This window comes from Equus caballus, chromosome 6 (genome assembly GCF_041296265.1).
Source record: "Equus caballus isolate H_3958 breed thoroughbred chromosome 6, TB-T2T, whole genome shotgun sequence".
In the NCBI taxonomy this organism is placed as follows: Eukaryota; Metazoa; Chordata; class Mammalia; order Perissodactyla; family Equidae; genus Equus; species Equus caballus.
The window spans coordinates 53,487,237-53,504,371 of NC_091689.1; the positions used below are offsets into that span (position 1 = coordinate 53,487,237).

General features: G+C 43.2%; 1 protein-coding gene across 6 annotated transcripts in view; it reads right to left on the minus strand.

Moving 5' to 3' along the window:
* Positions 1 to 17,135, minus strand: part of GPR19 (G protein-coupled receptor 19) — a 30,404-nt gene that overhangs the window by 11,495 nt on the left and 1,774 nt on the right. For 4 of the 6 annotated variants that reach the window (XM_070269923.1, XM_003365173.5, XM_070269922.1 and 1 more), the window contains exon 3: positions 8,518 to 8,674. The gene's annotated coding sequence lies outside the window, so the exon portion shown is untranslated. Of the gene's footprint in view, positions 1 to 8,517; positions 8,867 to 17,135 lie in introns of those variants that run through there. The other 2 variants (XM_005610948.4, XM_070269921.1) reach the window with 2 other exon arrangements.

Here is a 17,135-nt window from a genome sequence, read left to right on the forward strand (position 1 = left end):
ATTGGTTGCCTTATTCTCCCATCCTACTCCGCACCATATTCCCCTTGGGTCATTTAAGTTGGGAGGAAAGAATACCTTTACTTCTGCTTAGAGGAGGAAGGAAGCGGGGGACTCACGCCCCTGCGGGGCACTGCTCCATGGAGCCAGTGGCTGCCCATGGGGTGCGAGTGGAGGACTCCACCACATCCCACAGAGGCAAGGCAGGTCACCGAGATAGTGATGAGGGCCGTGCTCCCTGCTGGGATGTTCTTCCCTATCCCCCTCTGAGAATGAACCCCGACCCTAAGTGCTGCCTTGTCTTAGACGAGAGTTGTAGCATTGAGCCTGAGACAAACTCGTTTCCTTGGCTCTTGCTTCCTGGAAGCTAAGGTTTCTGAGAGGACTTCTGTAGAGCGGAGGAGGGAGAAATGAGAACCTCTGAACCAGGAACATGGCTGTGCCCCCTGGAGCCATGCAAAAGGGAGGTCTGGATGGGCACAGGAGATCTTTTTAAGAGGGTGAAAATGTTCTGAAATTAGATTATGGTGACGGTTGTACAACTCTGTAAACTTAACAAAAATCACTGAATTGTATATTTAAAATGAGTGAATTTTACGGTATGTAAATAATACCTCAAAAAAGCTATTTTTGTTTCTTTTTTTTAAAAAAAATTGTAGGCCTGGGACCCTTGCCTCACTTCCTCACTGTGCTCCAGGTAAGGGACAGGCAGGAGTGGAGGAGCGCAGCTGGGGAGGCGGATCCAAGGCAGAGTGCCCTCGCTGGGAAAACAGTCCACCACCCCAGGGGTGGTCCTGAAGCAGCAGGTCAAGGACTCACACCAGCTCAGACCACAGTTACAGCCCTGCTATAATCAGAGGCATCCAAGGCTAGAAGGACCACGCTAGACATTTTATTGTAAGTTAGAACCCCAGGACCTAGGAAGACGAAGAGAGCCCCAATAATGTCTGTCACTGACTTTCCCGTTAGCCTGGTAGGATGGAGCCTTGCCGTTACTTAAAGGAAATAAGGTGTGTAGTAGGCAGAACGGCCCTCCAAGGATATTCACGTCCTAATATCTGGAACCTGTGAGTATATTACCTTATACAGCAGAAGAGACTCTGCACATATAATTAAGGCTGTGGACCTTCAACTGGGATGATTTTTCTGGATTATCCAGGTGGGCCCAGTCTAATGAATCCTTAAAGCAGAGAACTTTCTCTGGCTGGTAGCAGAGAGATGCAGCAGCAGAAGTCAGAGAGAGGTCCCAAGCACGAGAAGAAACTGACACACTGTTGCTGGCTCTAAAGCACAGGGGTCCACATGCAAGAACCAGGGAGATGCTTCTAGGGGTTACGGGTGGCCCCCAGCTGACAGCCATCAAGGAAATGTGACCTTAGTCCTCCAACCACAAGGCACTGGATTTGAAGGGGAACCATCCCTGCGGCCGCTAAAAAGGAACACAGTTCCGCCAACATCTCGATTCCAGCCTCGCGAGACTCTGAGCGGAGAAGCCAGCCAGGCCCACCCAGACTTCCGGCCTGAAACGCTGTGACATAACCAATGGCTGTTATCTTAAGGCACTGAATTTGTGTCACCTTGTTACAACAGCAATAGAAACTAATTCCGTATAGCATTTCTTATAGAATTGAGTGCAAAGACTAAAATGTATACCAGTCGTTCTATCACTTTCCACCACCCCACCAGCCTCTAGGATACTAGACACCCAAAAAGCTTAGAGTGTAGTGCTTTCTACTTCGCCTTAAACCTTGGACTGGGGGCTAAGAAACCTGGGTTCTAATTCTGATTATAGACATTAAACAGCGAGTCACGAGACCCAAGTTTCATTGTAATAGCAGTGTAAGGACTTCAAGTAAATCAATCTCCTTGAGTCTCCATTTCCACGTCTGCAATATGAATGAGTTGGTCTAGATGATTTCTAAGGTCATTTTAGCTCTACGAACTAAAACTGACAGGTAGAGCTTATCACCTGGGACGAGAGGCACACATTCATTGAACTTACAGGCACCACTTTCACCTCGCAGAGCGTGCGTCCTGAGAGCGTATTTAGGGCTGCTGGGCCCAGCACTGCGAGCCTTTGACATCCAAGGGCAGCAGTGTGGGTCTCCAAATCAGAGAGGTATTCTACCTAGGAGCCAGCCAAGCCCTCAATAACAATCCCGGATGTGCCAACAATCTCTTACTGAAGATCCCTTGCAAGAAGTGCTCTGGTCAAAGAAGACCTGCCACCTGCGTTTGCTTTCCATTCTGCCTACTATCAAACCTCTCGGAGGGGAGAAACACTTCCTACAGCCCAACTGTCCTCTACCAATTTTCCACACCTCTCTTCCCAGGATGGGGTCTTCCAAATTCTGAAGAAAACAATTTGGCCGAGAAATTTGTACCTCACCAGACTCGATTTAATTCCCTACAACAAACATTTTTTGAGTACCTGCTGTGTGCTCATTGAGTCAGAGTGGAGGCCAAGAGTTGTTTTGGAGGTAAATGTTCAGTTTCATTTCCATGCTCTGATTTCAGCATCAAGATCTCTAGTAGTACAATTTAAATAGGAAAGAGGTGGGGAGGCAGAGACCAGACTCATTATACTCAAAGCAAAGCACTGTACAGTAGACGTGACTTACAGCTATTTGAACAGAAGGTGAAGGATTTGTCAAGCACTGCGTATAAGCACTGAACAGGGAGTTACTAAGAACTCTGTTTTTCAGAAGCATTTACATTACGTCTCGCATCAAATTCACATCAACACTTTGGGTAAATTTTGATCTGCACCACTGTCCTCACTGAGGGTTTTCCCAGAAAGCCACCTTCAAGTTCATAGAGCAAAAGTTAGATTTGAATTTGCATTAATGCGGTTTTTTTGGTGAGAAAGATTTGCTCTGAGCTAACATCTGTTGCCAATCTTCCTCTTTTTTTGCTTGAGAAAGATCAGCCCTGAGCTAACATCTATGCCAATTCCTCCTCCACGCTGTACGTAGGTCACCACCACAACATGGCTTGACAGGTGGTGTAAGTCCGCACCCAGGATCCGAACCTGCCAACCCAGGCTGCTGAAGCAGAGTGCGCTGGACTTAACCACTGCACCATGGGGCTGGCCCCCATTAATGTGTATTTTTCATGGACAAATTATGCAATTATAGGTAAACAGATGTCACTGAAAATATGGTTGAACATATATATTTGCATATGTTTCATATGGCTAACATATATTTTAGTGCCATATATTTTGGGACATTTTATAAGTTAAAACACTATTGCTATCAATTCTCAGTGCTTCTTATTTTAATCCTCTCTGCATATCCGCAATGGTTGACCCAAATCACCTAGCAATTTTCAACCTTGCTTCTTCAGAGACAGACATGACGAATGTGCTCATACATATGACAAACCCACATGAATACCCAGAATTATGTGCGACTCTAGGAGCTTGACCTGTAACTCCAACACTTAATCTTCAACCTAGGAAGTCATGTTGAAAAGAAAATAATGATATAGATATCCTTAAATTTATTCTAACTTATTTTTAAAAATAAGTCACTGGCAAACTTTGGTACTTTATTTACTAGCAAGCAATTATTTGCAACTGTTTGGGACACATTTTGACACTTTGGTTGATAAGCACTGCCCTGCTCTGTCAGAAGTGCACACCTGAGACCCGAATGCTTGAAGGCTAAGGGGGCCTGACTCAGAGGACCAGGAAAAATGTCATAAGAGAGAGAAATGCGGTTATTCTCCCCTACCTATTATAAAAGTCTACTACTGAGCATTTTTCTAGAAGTAGCTAATCTCCTACCTACGATTTATAAAGTCATTTACATTCCAGAAAGCTTTCAGAGCCTGCACTCAAATTTGAAGGTGTATTTCCTTCTTTAAATGCAGAAGAAAATAACCCGATGTACATTTTAAATAGGAAGAGGCTGTACAGCGTAGTGCTTGAGAGCATGGGCTCCTAGAGCAGTGGTTCAAAGGTAATTTTGCCTCCCAGGGGACATTGGCAATGTCTGGAGACTTTCTTCGCTGTCAAACTGGGGGAGGAGGGTGTTACTGACATCTGGTAGGTAGAGGCCAGGGATGCTGCTAAAACATTCGACAACAAAGAGGAAGCTCCCCGCAACAGAGAAGTATCTGGTCCAAAATCCCAGCCATGCTGAGGCTGAGAACCCTGCTCTAATGCCAACCTGCCTGGGTTTCAAATCACTTATTACCTGTGTAGACTCTGGCAAGTTACTCTACGTCTTTGTGCTTATTGAGTGTCTTTACCAGCAAAATTAGGATAATAGCAGCATCTGCCTTATTGATTTGTTGTGAGAATAAAATAAATGACACAAGAAAGGAGCTGAGAACAACGTCTACAACAGAGCGAGGGCTTCACAAATGTTCGCCATCATTTTCATTATATGCCTTGAAAAGACTGACAAGAAACACATCAGAATGTTAACAGGGGTTGTTTCTAGGTGACAAGATCGTGACTGATTTTTATTTTCATTATACTTTTATATTTCTCTTTTCCAAATTTTCTAGACCTGTATTTGTATTCATCTAATATCCAAAATATATACATATTTCAAAGAATGTAGAGGAAAGAACTTCACTTGTGATAGAGTGGAAAGAGCACAGAATTAGAAAGACCTGGTTTCAGATCCTGCCTCTACTTGCTGTGTGTGACTTTGGGCAGGTTAGTTAATCTCTCTGAGCTTCACTTTTCTGATCAGAGATTGAAGCTAATAATGCGTAGTATAGAGTTTCTTTCATGATTAAACATGACAGATATCCAGTGCCTAGGGAAGTCTGCTGGATGAAGGGCTCCAGGACATGGCTGCTTTAAAAGTTTAACCAAGGGGCCGGCCTGGTGGCGCAGTGGTTAAGTTCGCACATTCTGCTTTGATGGCTTGGGGTTCGCCAGTTTGGATCCCGGGTGCGCACCTACACACCGCTTGTCAAGCCACACTGTGGCAGGTGTCCCATATGTAAAGTAGAGGAAGATGGGCACAGATGTTAGCTCAGGGCCAGTCTTCCTCAGCAAAAAGAGGAGGATGGGCAGCAGATGTTAGCTCAGGGCTAATCTTCCTCAAAAAAAAAAAAAAAAAAAAAAAGGTTAGCCAAGGGAAGTGACTCTACAAACAGGGAAACATATTCATGATGCTAACTCCTCTCCTCTTGGAGAGCCCACCTCCCATTTCATCCCATTTTTTGCCTCGGCTCATGGAGGAGAAGCTTTACCACAGTCTCATCCCTCTCTCTATTCCTTCCCCCTCCCTACGTATACACCATAGGAAAGGGTTTCATCACTGGACTGGCAGGGCCTGGCTCATCTGGCAGGGTTTACTAGCAGCGGGCAAGTTACTGTGTCTGAAAGGCAGGACCCAGGCATCACTCTGTCCCATCCTCCCACCGTGCTCTTTGTCGCTCTTCTTCTGTCCTCTCTCATACCCAGCCTCCAGGTTGAAAGCATATGTGGCAAGGCCTCTCTGCAAGGGGAGGCCTCTCCACCTTCTCTTTCTGTTCTATCTTCTCCTGCTCAGCTGATAGAGTAGGTTGGCCCGTTTCAGATTTGAGAGGGAGGAGTAGGCAGCCCAGTGAGGCTTCCAGGTCTAAGCCTCTGTGTGCACTAGCCCTGCCTGTCCGAGAAGTCCTGCAGGAGTGTGGAGGGCACACAGCACCTGCCCGCTGTTCTGCTTCCAGCAGGGCTGTTTCTTTGGCACAGCTCACTCAGCAGTTAACACTGGAGGTAGGGAGGATGAATGGAGAAGATTCAAGGACCCACACCTTATCCATAAACCCTACTGTTCCTCTCCTCAATACTTTAATGAGATGGAAAAAATAATAGAATAGGTTACGTTTGTGTATATTATCAGGAAAGGTGATTATTTTAAGCCTAGCCGGCCTGTTAACTTGAATTCAAATCCTAAGCAGGCTTTCAAGATTCCATGAGACAATCTTTTTCCCTCAGGTCCTAACTGCCGTGGTTTGGGAAAGGCAGTCTGGCTCCGACTCATGCTGACACTGAAGATCCCAGGGTTCCCTAGGGAGGAGTTCTGTAGCCCTGTGAGCCCTTGGTGCAGTGTTCTGGGCACTGGGAGCCACGACTGAGTAGGAGAGGCCTGTGTGGGGCGGGAATTGACCTTTTCAAGACATTCACTCTCCACCCAACGTGAGCTGCTGCAGTTTTGGGAGCTGTGTCAGTCAGAGGAAAATGAGACTGTTAGGGGTGCCTCCATCTAGATATAAATAAAAACATCAGGAGAACTTCATTCTGAATATAAATAAAACATCAGGGGGATTGGTAATCCCCAGGAAAGACTTTATGGATACTTCTTGAACTCTAGCTCGCTGCTGCTCCAGGGTCATCTAACTAGCATATATAAATTTCAGGCACAGTTTTAACTGTTGCCAAGTTCTCTCTGCCTACATATTTACCTCCTCACTATCCTTCCTCTGAACACACAGCAAAACAGGCACGGGCCCCCAAACTGGCTCCATCAGAATGCTGTCAGAGTCTTGAGTCTTCCCATTTTGCATTTGCAAATGTATACTGAGAGTTTACCACAAAGCAGGCCTGGTGCTAAGTAAGATGTGGAATTCCAAAGATGGAAGGGTATAGTTCCTTCTCTCAAGAAGCTCACTTCAGATGACTATAAGAGAGTAAAAGTGTTACTCAGGGATCAAAGGCTTATTCTAAAGGACTAAAGTTTAACATTGTAGGAAACACAATTACTCCTCAAATTATTTTTCAATGAAACCCTCAAGGGAAACACCTCATTAATGAAGAATTTCACAAGTTTTAGAGCCCTATCCTTTTTCTTTCTCTTTGTACTTTAGACCTAGTAACTTCTCTTAATTTTCCCACAGCATATAAGAATGAGATCAGTCATCTTTTATTGTCAAGGGCCAGAAGGGAAACTACACAGACCAAAGGGAGGAAATCCTTATATCTCAGAAATTTCCAGAAGCTAAAAAAAGCAAACTTCCTCTTTTTCCCTTTAAAAACCTAAAATAATTTGCAAAGAGGTCTATTTCCTTATTTTAAAGTATGATGATATTATTTTAAAAGAATAAATCTGGTTGCTTTGAGTTATGGTTTGTGTGCATAATTTTAGAAGTTTTTAATCTATTTACTTTACTTTGAAAACCAGGTAAGTGCTTTGAAAGACAATATGCTTAGGCCGGTCTTGTTACCAGGTTTTGAGGATGAGAGAATGTTTCTAGGTTCGATTAAAAAAAAAAAATCAACCATGATGTAATTCTGGATTTTTTTTCCTTTAGACATCATCTGGTCACCATAGTAACACGGTGTTTTACTACCAGATATCTATACAGCACAAAGAGAGGAGAAGAACAAGTAATTACTTACTGGGTTATCTGGGGGTACAGAATGTGGCCATTGGGATTATTGGGGTAATTACTGGGATAATTCAATAATTGGGATTATTGGGATAATTCAAGATTAAATAAAGATTTCACTGGGGATCTGTTTTAGCCAGGCAAGCTGATTCAATCTTCCAGTAACATCAGCTGAACAAAATTTGTAGCCAAATCAACTGTTGACATCATTTGAAATAACACCAACAGGGAAGCAGTGTAGCTCAGTGGTTAAGACTATGGGCTCTGGAGTCAAGCTTCTTGGGTCCAAATCCTCTTTCTACTCTTTGCTAGCTGTGTGATCTTGGGAAAGTTTCCTCACTTCTCTGTGCTTTAGTTTCTTCATCTCTACGATGTGGGTGGTAATAATACCTCCTTCCAAGGGTTATTTGAAAGATTAAATGACTGACTGTTTGGATTTAGAATGATGCCTTGCACATAGCAAGAGCTTTATAACTATTTGTTAGATAAAGACCAAAGAAAACTTAAGTTTGGTAGCTCCCATCTTTGTGCTGGGTAGAAAGGGCCAAAGATACCAAGATTTGAGTGCACGGCAGACTATTTTAGCCTGTAACTTTGGAAGATCCTTTTGAGAACTTCCTGGGGGCCTTCTTAGGAGTTATTCTATAATATTTGGAATTTGGTGGCAGTCTACTGTCCTAAACCAGAGCTGGAAACAATCACAAGCACCCCAAGTATTAGGAATAGCAGAAGGAAGACAATCACACAGCACAAAGAAACAGCATGTGTGCCCGCTCAGGCTCCCTAAACCACTGTCAATAACCTCTGGGAACATGGGCACAGAATAAGCAGCTGAAAAAGGATGAAACAAAATTTTATTGCAGTGATAATAAAACCTAGTTGGTTTCAGTAATATTATCTTTTTCTTTTTCCAGAATAAAGAAAAAACAATCCTTTTCATCAATTATCATTAATTACCACTATATATAATTTCCATCTAATTTTTCGTCAACAGGCACTTATGCTGGTGAATTATTCATTTTACAGAACTACCTAGGCATTTTTTCTGGACCTGCAACAAATCTAAAGCCCCTAACCTTGATCTAAGACAGGATAAGATCTCCAAATTGCCTGGAAAAAAGAAGATATTATCTCCTCTGAGCCAAATTTCAGCCACGATACCGCGGGATCTTTAGTACCTACCTTCATCCGGACCTGATTTCAGAGATGGTCTCCTTAGGTCTTCTTGGTCAGGAATAGCCCTTGCATAGGAGTTTGGAGAATGCCATAAACCACCAGAGAAGCTCGGGAGCACATTCATATCTGTCCTCTGCCTTCCCCTTGGCTCATAGCCTGCTTCCTGGTAGGAAGACAAGATGACGCTGTGCAGGGTTGACTGTTAAACCATCTTTCCGCCCCCAGCCCCACTCTCTTGGTGCCCCTCCCTTCTCCTTTCCAAGGCTCTGGAATGTGTCACATGGGAAATGGATCATGTGGCTCAAAGGGAGAATGTGGCCATCTTCTCTCTCTCCCTTCCCCCACTTTTCCTTTCAGGAGCAAAGCAGCAGAAATCTCCAACCTGATTGGCTCTGACCAAAAATCTCCATACGAAAAGGAAAAGATTCAACCACCCAAACTTCCATCCTTCTCCGCTTTTTTTTTTTGTTTTATTTTTCATCTGAACGTTTTAACCTGAGCATTCAGAATTGCCCAGTAGGAAGGGAAATGATGCTTTCTCCCCAGTCCCTCTCTTTTTTTCTTATTTTCAGTACCCTAACATGGCAAGGTGTTCCTAACTTCCCTCTGGAGCCCCCTTGGCACATCTGAGACAATCGAATGTTCAGCACCACGGACAGCATTACAGCCCCTCAGCGCTCATTAAAGCCATTTGTCTATTTCACTTTCAGGTAAATAAAAATATTTTTAAAATATTTCCCCGAAGTCCTGTGTCTAAATATAAACCAGGCCATATACTTAGGGCTCCAACTTCCCCAACCCTCAATTTACTGTTACCTTTAAATACAAATATACGTTTTACATATCATTAAACCCAAAGATCATCCTGTGCCTACCTCCTTGTCCCTATTCCACCACCCATCCCCACTCTTTAAATATGCTCCACGTTTTGGGAGAAGGGGAAATTCTCATAATGTAGTTTACTGTATGTCCATATATCTATGCTCATAGGCAAACCCAAAGAAACATACAGGATTTCTTGAGTGTGTGTGTCTAGATGTCTTTAGCCCCATCCCTAGGCCTCAGTCAGGGCTGAATGAGAGAGACAGGCAGGGAGCCTGGTAGGAGCTGTTTTGTATGGGATCTCTCCTGCTTTGCTGACGTCCCGGTTGCCATGGTGCTAGGTAGCTGCTGAAGGGGATGATTTCTTTCAGAACCAGTCACCATGGGACCCTGCCGACTAAAGAAAGGAAGAGGGAAAAGGACTGAATTGCCGAGGAGGACTTTCAATTAGCATTTTCAGGGCGAAATTTACCTAATGGGCCCTTTCCTTACTGAATTGTCCTGATCCTAAATCTTCAAACGATTCTAGGAATCAGTATGGACACTGCGATGGTAACTCCCTTCATCCTCCACTGCTTCTCTCCTTAAAAATCTAATAGGTGCAACTGAATGAAAATGCCAACTTCACAGAATGACCGTGGAGTGCCATCACACAGTGGGAAGAATAGGACATGTATTTCTCTTCAGGTTGGGGCTTCTCACTTTTATGAGCCATTCATCGAAGGCCTAACAGCCTTAACTGAGAGATACTTTAGAACCGCACCTGATTGTTGACACTAGAAACAATTTGCAAATGCTTTACAGTTTTACAGCAGAAAAGATAAATATTTTTGAATGAGTTGCTAAATTATTTTAAATAAAAATAAATTTGATTAATAAGCTCAATCCCTTGGATAGCATTTGGACTACCCTGAATCAGGAATTTAAGTGAGCTTACATTTGTCTCTTAGGCTGGCATATAACTGATAGTTTCTAACTCAGAATCCTAACCAAGGCAATTGTGATATTTATTTTTGGGGGGAGAAATGCTGACTTTCAATGTACAGGAATACAAACTCTGTAAGAAAAGAGGAGCATAGCAGAGCTGTAGTATAATTTCAGAAATTGAAGCTCCTTCCTGGTTCAACGTCGACAGCTTAAGACATATTTACTTCTCTTCTCTTAGGAGGAGAGTCAGGTTAATTCTAGTTTTTCTGTAAGACGCACAGAGATATTCAACTTTGTTAATTCTAATGCTTGCCACTCCCAGAAAATTCATTTATGAGGAAAGCTGGATATGTATTTGAAGAATTTCTTAGAGCTAGCAGGCTGATGACTTAGCTATCATCTCTCTTCTCTTAGTCAATAACAACAACAACAAAACAGCTAACATTTAACATGTGCCAGGTATTTGGTACATGATGCCACTGAATGCTCCCATCAAACCATGAGACGGGTACCATTATTAACATCCCTGTTGTACAAACGAGGGAAGTGGTGCTTAGAGAGGATAAGGAATGTGCCCAAACCGCATAGCTAGTTAGTGTGGGAGGTAGGATTTGGAACTATTGACTCTGACTCCAGAGCAGGCACATTACACTATACTCTTCCACATCATGAATAATGGACTAGACTAAAATGACTTGCCAATTTATTTTTTTAAGATTGGCACCTGAGCTAACAACTGTTGCCAATCTTTTTTTTTTTTTTTCCTGCTTTATCTCCTCAAAGCCCCCCGTACATAGTTGTATATCTTAGCTGCAGGTCCTTCTAGTTGTGGGATGTGGGATGCCACCTCAACGTGGCCTGATGAGCGGTGCCATGTCCGCGCCCAGGATCCAAACGCTGGGCCACCACAGCGGAGCGTGCGAACTTAACCACTCGGCCATGGAGCCGGCCCCTTACTTGTCAATTTAATGTGACATGATTCAGTACTATGGGTCTTTGACAGGAGAAATCAAAAAGATTGCTTTAAATTATTTAAGACAAAAAAAAAAAAGAGAGACCAAATTATTCATTCCTTTTGGGATGATTGCATGTGTACATCATAGCTTAATGATACAATGATAAAAATAATTTTACAGGGCCTGCCTGGTGGCATAGTGGTTAAGTTCATGCACTCCGCTTTGGTGGCCCAGGATCTGCAGGTTCATATCCCAGGTGTGGACCTACACACTGCTCATCAGGCCATGCTGTGGCAGTGTCCCACATATAACTAGAGGAAGACTAGCAGAGATGTTAGCACAGGGACAATCTTCCTCAAGCAAAAGGAGGAAGACTGACAACAGATGTTAGCTCAGGGACAATCTTCTTCACCAAAAAAAAGAAACAAAACAAAAAATAATTTTACAAGAAATCATAATCCAGAATATTATTAAGGATGGATATAAAACATGTACTATACTAATTGTGTTAAAAAATACTAAATTTGGGGCCAGCTCCTGTCCGAGTGGTTAAGTTCGCATGCTCCACTTTGGTGGCCCAGGGTTTTGCCAGTTCGGATCCTGGGTGCAGACATGGCACCGCTCATCAAGCCATGCTGAGGAGGCATCCCACGTGCCACAACTGGAAGGACCTACAACTAAAAATACACAACTATGTACCAGGGGGCTTTGGGGAGAAAAAGGAAAAATAAAATTTTAAAAAATAATAATAATAATATTAAATTTGTAATAGCCAAACTATTTCTGACCATTTGGAAGAAAATAAAGAGACAATTGTCTTCCACCCAAACGCATAAATTCCCACACAATACTTGTGTAGCTAGGGTAATATTTTGAAAATGATTTATGTGATTTTTTTCCTCCTCTGCCTGGGGAATCAGTTTGCCTTGGGGATAGGGAGTGTGGCACCATTTAGAAGTTACAAAAGGAATGGAAAGAAAGAAGGAATTAATATTCAGCTTCTGAAATTCAAGTCAATTCAAGCAACAAGTCAATAGGCTTGAAATCCAGGCTATTGTTTTGAAAGCCATTCTTGAAATTCCTTTATTTCTGCCTTTACATCTGAGCTGTGTGAGTTAAATAAGTGTCCTTGGCTAGATATGTGTGTGTTCCCAATGTGGAAAGCATGTGGTTTATTAGGCCAAGAACATGAAGAAGACGAGAACACAATTAGGCACAGTTACAGTGTGCCACACAACTACAGTGTGTTCTAAGGAAAAAAAGAAAGCAAGCCACTAGGGTGGAGGTGGATAGATTAGACTCAGAAGCACTGCAGGGAACTCAAGAACAGGAAGTGGCAGCTGGACCTAAGATGGAACTGAAATAAGGGACCAGAAAGCCGTCAGAGCCATGACAGCCACTGACTCCATCTCTTTCTCTCTGAGGCTCCATGGCCTATTGTCTATGATTCTCTCTCTCTCTTCATTAGCTGCATTCACCTGCTTCTCTTACAGATCAGCTTGTTCTGCTGTACTTTGCATTACTGGCTCCCAAATGGTTGCCCCCAAATAATGGCCTTGGCTTTGACCTTACAAGTTCAACACTCTTATCTAAATGATCTAGTCTCAATTAAAAATAGAACTACCATATGATCCAGCAAACTTCTGCATATATGTCTAAAGGGAATAAAATCACTATCTCGAAGAGATATCCGCATTCCCATGTTCACTGCAGCATCATTCACAGTAGCCAAGATATGGAAACAATCTTAGTTGACAGACCAATGGATAAAGAAAATGTGATATATACACCCACACACAATGGAATATTATTCAGCCTCAAAAAAGAAGGAAATCCTGCTATTTGTGACAACATGGATGAACCTAGAGGACATTATACTAAGTGAAACAAGCCAGACACAGAAAGACACATACTGCATGATCTCACTTCTATGTGGAATCTAAAAAAGTCAAATTCACAGCAACAGCAAGTAGAAGGGTGGTTACCAGAGGCTGAGGGTTGGGGGAAATGGGGAGATACTGGTCAAAGGGTACAAACTTTCAGTTATAAGATGAATAAGTTCTGGAACTCTAATATACAGCAAGACTACTATAGTTAATAATAATGTGTTGTATACTTGAATTTGCCAAGAGAGTAGATTTAAAGTGTTCTCACCACACCGCAAAAAATGGTAACTATGTGATATGGATATGTTAATTAGCTTGATTGTGGTAATCATTTCACAATGTTTACATATATCAAAACATCACACTGTACACCTTAAATATATATGATTTTTATTTGTCAATCATACTTCAATAAAGCTGGGGAAAAAAATATGACCCAGTCTCTCAATGCTCTCACTTAAATTCTTAGAAGGCAGAGTCTGTTTGACTCAGCTTGAGTCAGACACAGAGCCAGATGCAACCCACTGGGGGCAGTGGGATGGAGAAGCGTTCCCGTACTGCCCTCTCAGCGCTCTCTAACAAACTGGCAAATTTTATAAAAGAGAAAGGTGAGGAGAGGAAAGAAATGATTGATGGAGGAAATGACTGGCACCTTAGTGTGTGTGCATGTGTTTTTAAAAAATTCCCTTAACTCTCCACTGGTGAGACTGCCAACAGCTCTGCTCTAACCTCCACAATACCTCTGGCCTCCATTTCGCCTCCCTTTAAATCGCTCACCTGCATACGCACGCCCTTCACACTGCTTGCGGTTCTCCCACATACCCAACATGCTGATTCATGCCTCCACTGCTTACACTTGACGCAGCTTCCTCTGCCTCCTTGGGAATACCCATTCCTCTCCCAAACCCTGCTGGGTTTCATCTTCTCTCCAGTTCTATGTCCTTCTTACGCCCAACCCCTCCAAATCAATTACTCACATTTTCTTTTTCACTATAGCACTTTAATTTTCACACTTACTACTTCTAATATTATCATTAATATATATTTCTCTATATATCATATTTTATTGTGTTCATAGACTCTTGCAGGGAGGAAAGTCATCCAATTCATCTTTATATCTCTAGGATCCAAAAAACAAAGTAAGTGTGCAACAAAACAGTGTTCCAGCACATTGAACAAGCAGGACTTTCAGGACTCACTTAAGGCAACTTAATTTTTATTTTCCACTGTCCCCGTGAAAACACTCTGTGGGGGGTGGTTCCTCTCCCAACTCTGAGTGAAAACTTGGGCAGTCCCATTCCGTTTTCTGGTCGCTCTTAGTTAAGAGAAATTAGTAATTAAAATATCCAGTCCTGTATGATAGTCAAAATTTGCCACCTGTCTGAAAGGCAAGGCTCTTCTCCCTTCTCCCAGTTTGTGCCTGCTGTAGACAGGGAAGCCTTCATTTAGGGAAGGATGTGGACACTTCTCTCTCTCCCTGACTTGTTTGTCTAACGGCATGCCAAAACCCCTCTCCCAGTCCTCAGCTGGACTTTTTTATGCCCTCACATGGGTGACAGTGTAAGAGCAGTCTAATCAGTTCTCACCCTCCCACACTTTGCAAAAGTCCTACAGAGTGGGCTGTCTCTAGTGTCTCGTCACAGGATCTCAGGCAGCACTCCCATTTTAACATACTTTTATAATAATTTAAAGTGTCACCACTCGGGGTTTTTCTAACTTTCAACCAGCTTCCCTCCTCACCCGGAGTCTCCTCTCCTTGACCCCATTCCACTGCTCTCTTCTGTACAATCTGCTATTCGCCCACTTCGTAAGCTCTAGCTATTGACCCCTGCAGAGTCTCTGAATCCCTTGTCTCTTTCCCCAGCCAACAACGTTTAGCCATTCCACCAACGCTCTGGCTAGGGACTAGACAAACTAATGTGCTTCTCAAGAAAAAGGACCCAATTAAAGACAGCTTGCCCTCTGTGGCAGTAGATACTTCTGGCCATTCATTACTGCTACATTTGGGTCTTGGCATCCAATGTCTAAAGTAGTATGGTGGTTTCAACTTCCAAATTACTTTTATCCCTAGAAACCAGAGTACTCCTACTAGAAAGTACCTTGTCTCTTAGAAGCTTAAATTCCTGACCCAGATATGCCATCCCTCATATTTCAAGTGATTCCCTATTCACTGAAAGGCTACAAAAACAGGCTTGAACCTCACCTTTCTCATCTGTTAGTACCAACCAAGCCACTTGTGTAATCAGCCCTGGTAGGCTATGAGAAGAGGCTTCATTGTCAACGGCCTGCTGCACGTGTCATCCCACATGCATCCTCCCTTTGGAGAAGAGCATCCAGGTGCATACACTTCAATGATTCCTTGATGCCCCTCCCCAACCAATGGAGCAGAGCAGGTTGTAAAAGTTTGCCCCACCACAAGATTCACCATATGGTATAGCAACAAAGACATCATCATCTATGTTGCCCATGCTACATCAAAGGACCAGCTTAGGAGGCTCAAATTTCTCCTTTCCTACAGCAAATGCTGTACATTCCTGGGACCTAGATTAACGACCTCATCACTGACCTTTCCCAAGTCAAGGTGCTTACCACATTCTTATCACAGAGGCCTCTCTCCTGAATATAAGTCACCATGCCCTCCCCAAGCTCTAGCCTTTATTCCTTTAGAAAATTTTCAAATATATAGCTATCCAGATCAGGTCTTAAGCCACAGGTCTGATTTCTTTTCTCCTTCTTCTAGAGGGAACTCTTAAAGCAGTGGTTCTCAACCCTAGTAATAAAATGAAGAGCTTTAAAAAATATTGATGTCTGGGCTCCACGCCCAGAGATTCTGATTTAATTGGTCTGGGGTGAAGCCTGGGCATTAGGAGTTTTTAAAGCTTTCCAGGTGATTCCAATGTGCAGACAAGGTACAGAAACTTTTTTTTTTTAAAGATTGGCACCTGCGCTAACAACCATTGCCAATTTTATCTTTTTTTCCTGCTCTTTCTCCCCAAATCCCCCCAGTGAAGAGTTGTATATTTTTAGTTGTGGGTCGTTCTGGTTGTGGCACGCGGGACGCCATGTCAGTGTGGCCTGATGAGCAGTGCCATGTCCTGGCCCAGGATCCGAACCAGGGAAACCCTGGGCCACCGAAGAGGAGTGCACGAGCTTAACCATTCAGCCACCGGCCGGCCGAGAAACTGTCTTAAAGCTCTCTGAAACAGATGGACCTATGCTACAGACAGCATCCACAGTCGATGGGTAGACGGCATGCATAAATGTGGTGGGAGGCTCCAGGAAGAAACTCTCATTTGTTGATTATATACTAGATATCAAGTTCGATGCTGGTAACTCATGCAGTCTTTTCAACAGTACCTCGTTTCATCTTTACAATCCATATTTTGCAAACAGGGAAACTCAGGTTCAGAGAGGTCACACAGAGTGACTGACAGACCCAAGAGTCAAACCCCAGGTCTGATTTCTGTGACATCATACTGAGATGTCATGCCTCTTACAGCTGGATGATCCCATGCTCTAAAACAAGACACCCAGGGGGCTGCCCCGCGGCCGAGTGGTTGAGTTCCAGAGCTCCTCTTCGGCGGCCCAGGGTTTCCCCAGTTGGAATCCTGGGCACGGACATAGAACCGCTCATCCGGCCATGCTGGGGTGGCATCTTGCGTGCCACGACTGGAAGGACCCACAACTAAAAAAAAAAAACCCACACACAGCTGTGTACCAGGGGGCTTTGGGGAGGAAAAAAAAGTTAAAACGGAGTCTTTAAAATAAGTAAATAAACAAACAAATAAATAAATAAAACAAGACACCCAGACTTCAACCCAGAAATTCCATTCTATTGCATCCACGGATTTTTCCTGCAACATTTTCCCATGAACTCCACACATGTAGCCCAGCTACAAGGCTACACTGTAGTTTAGGCTGCAAAAACGAAGTGACACACTCCAGGAAAAACTTCTTGATAGGAGACTACCATGTCTGGGTCTTTAATGAAGTATTTCCATTCTATCTATTCAAACCTAGATTCTTCCCCACC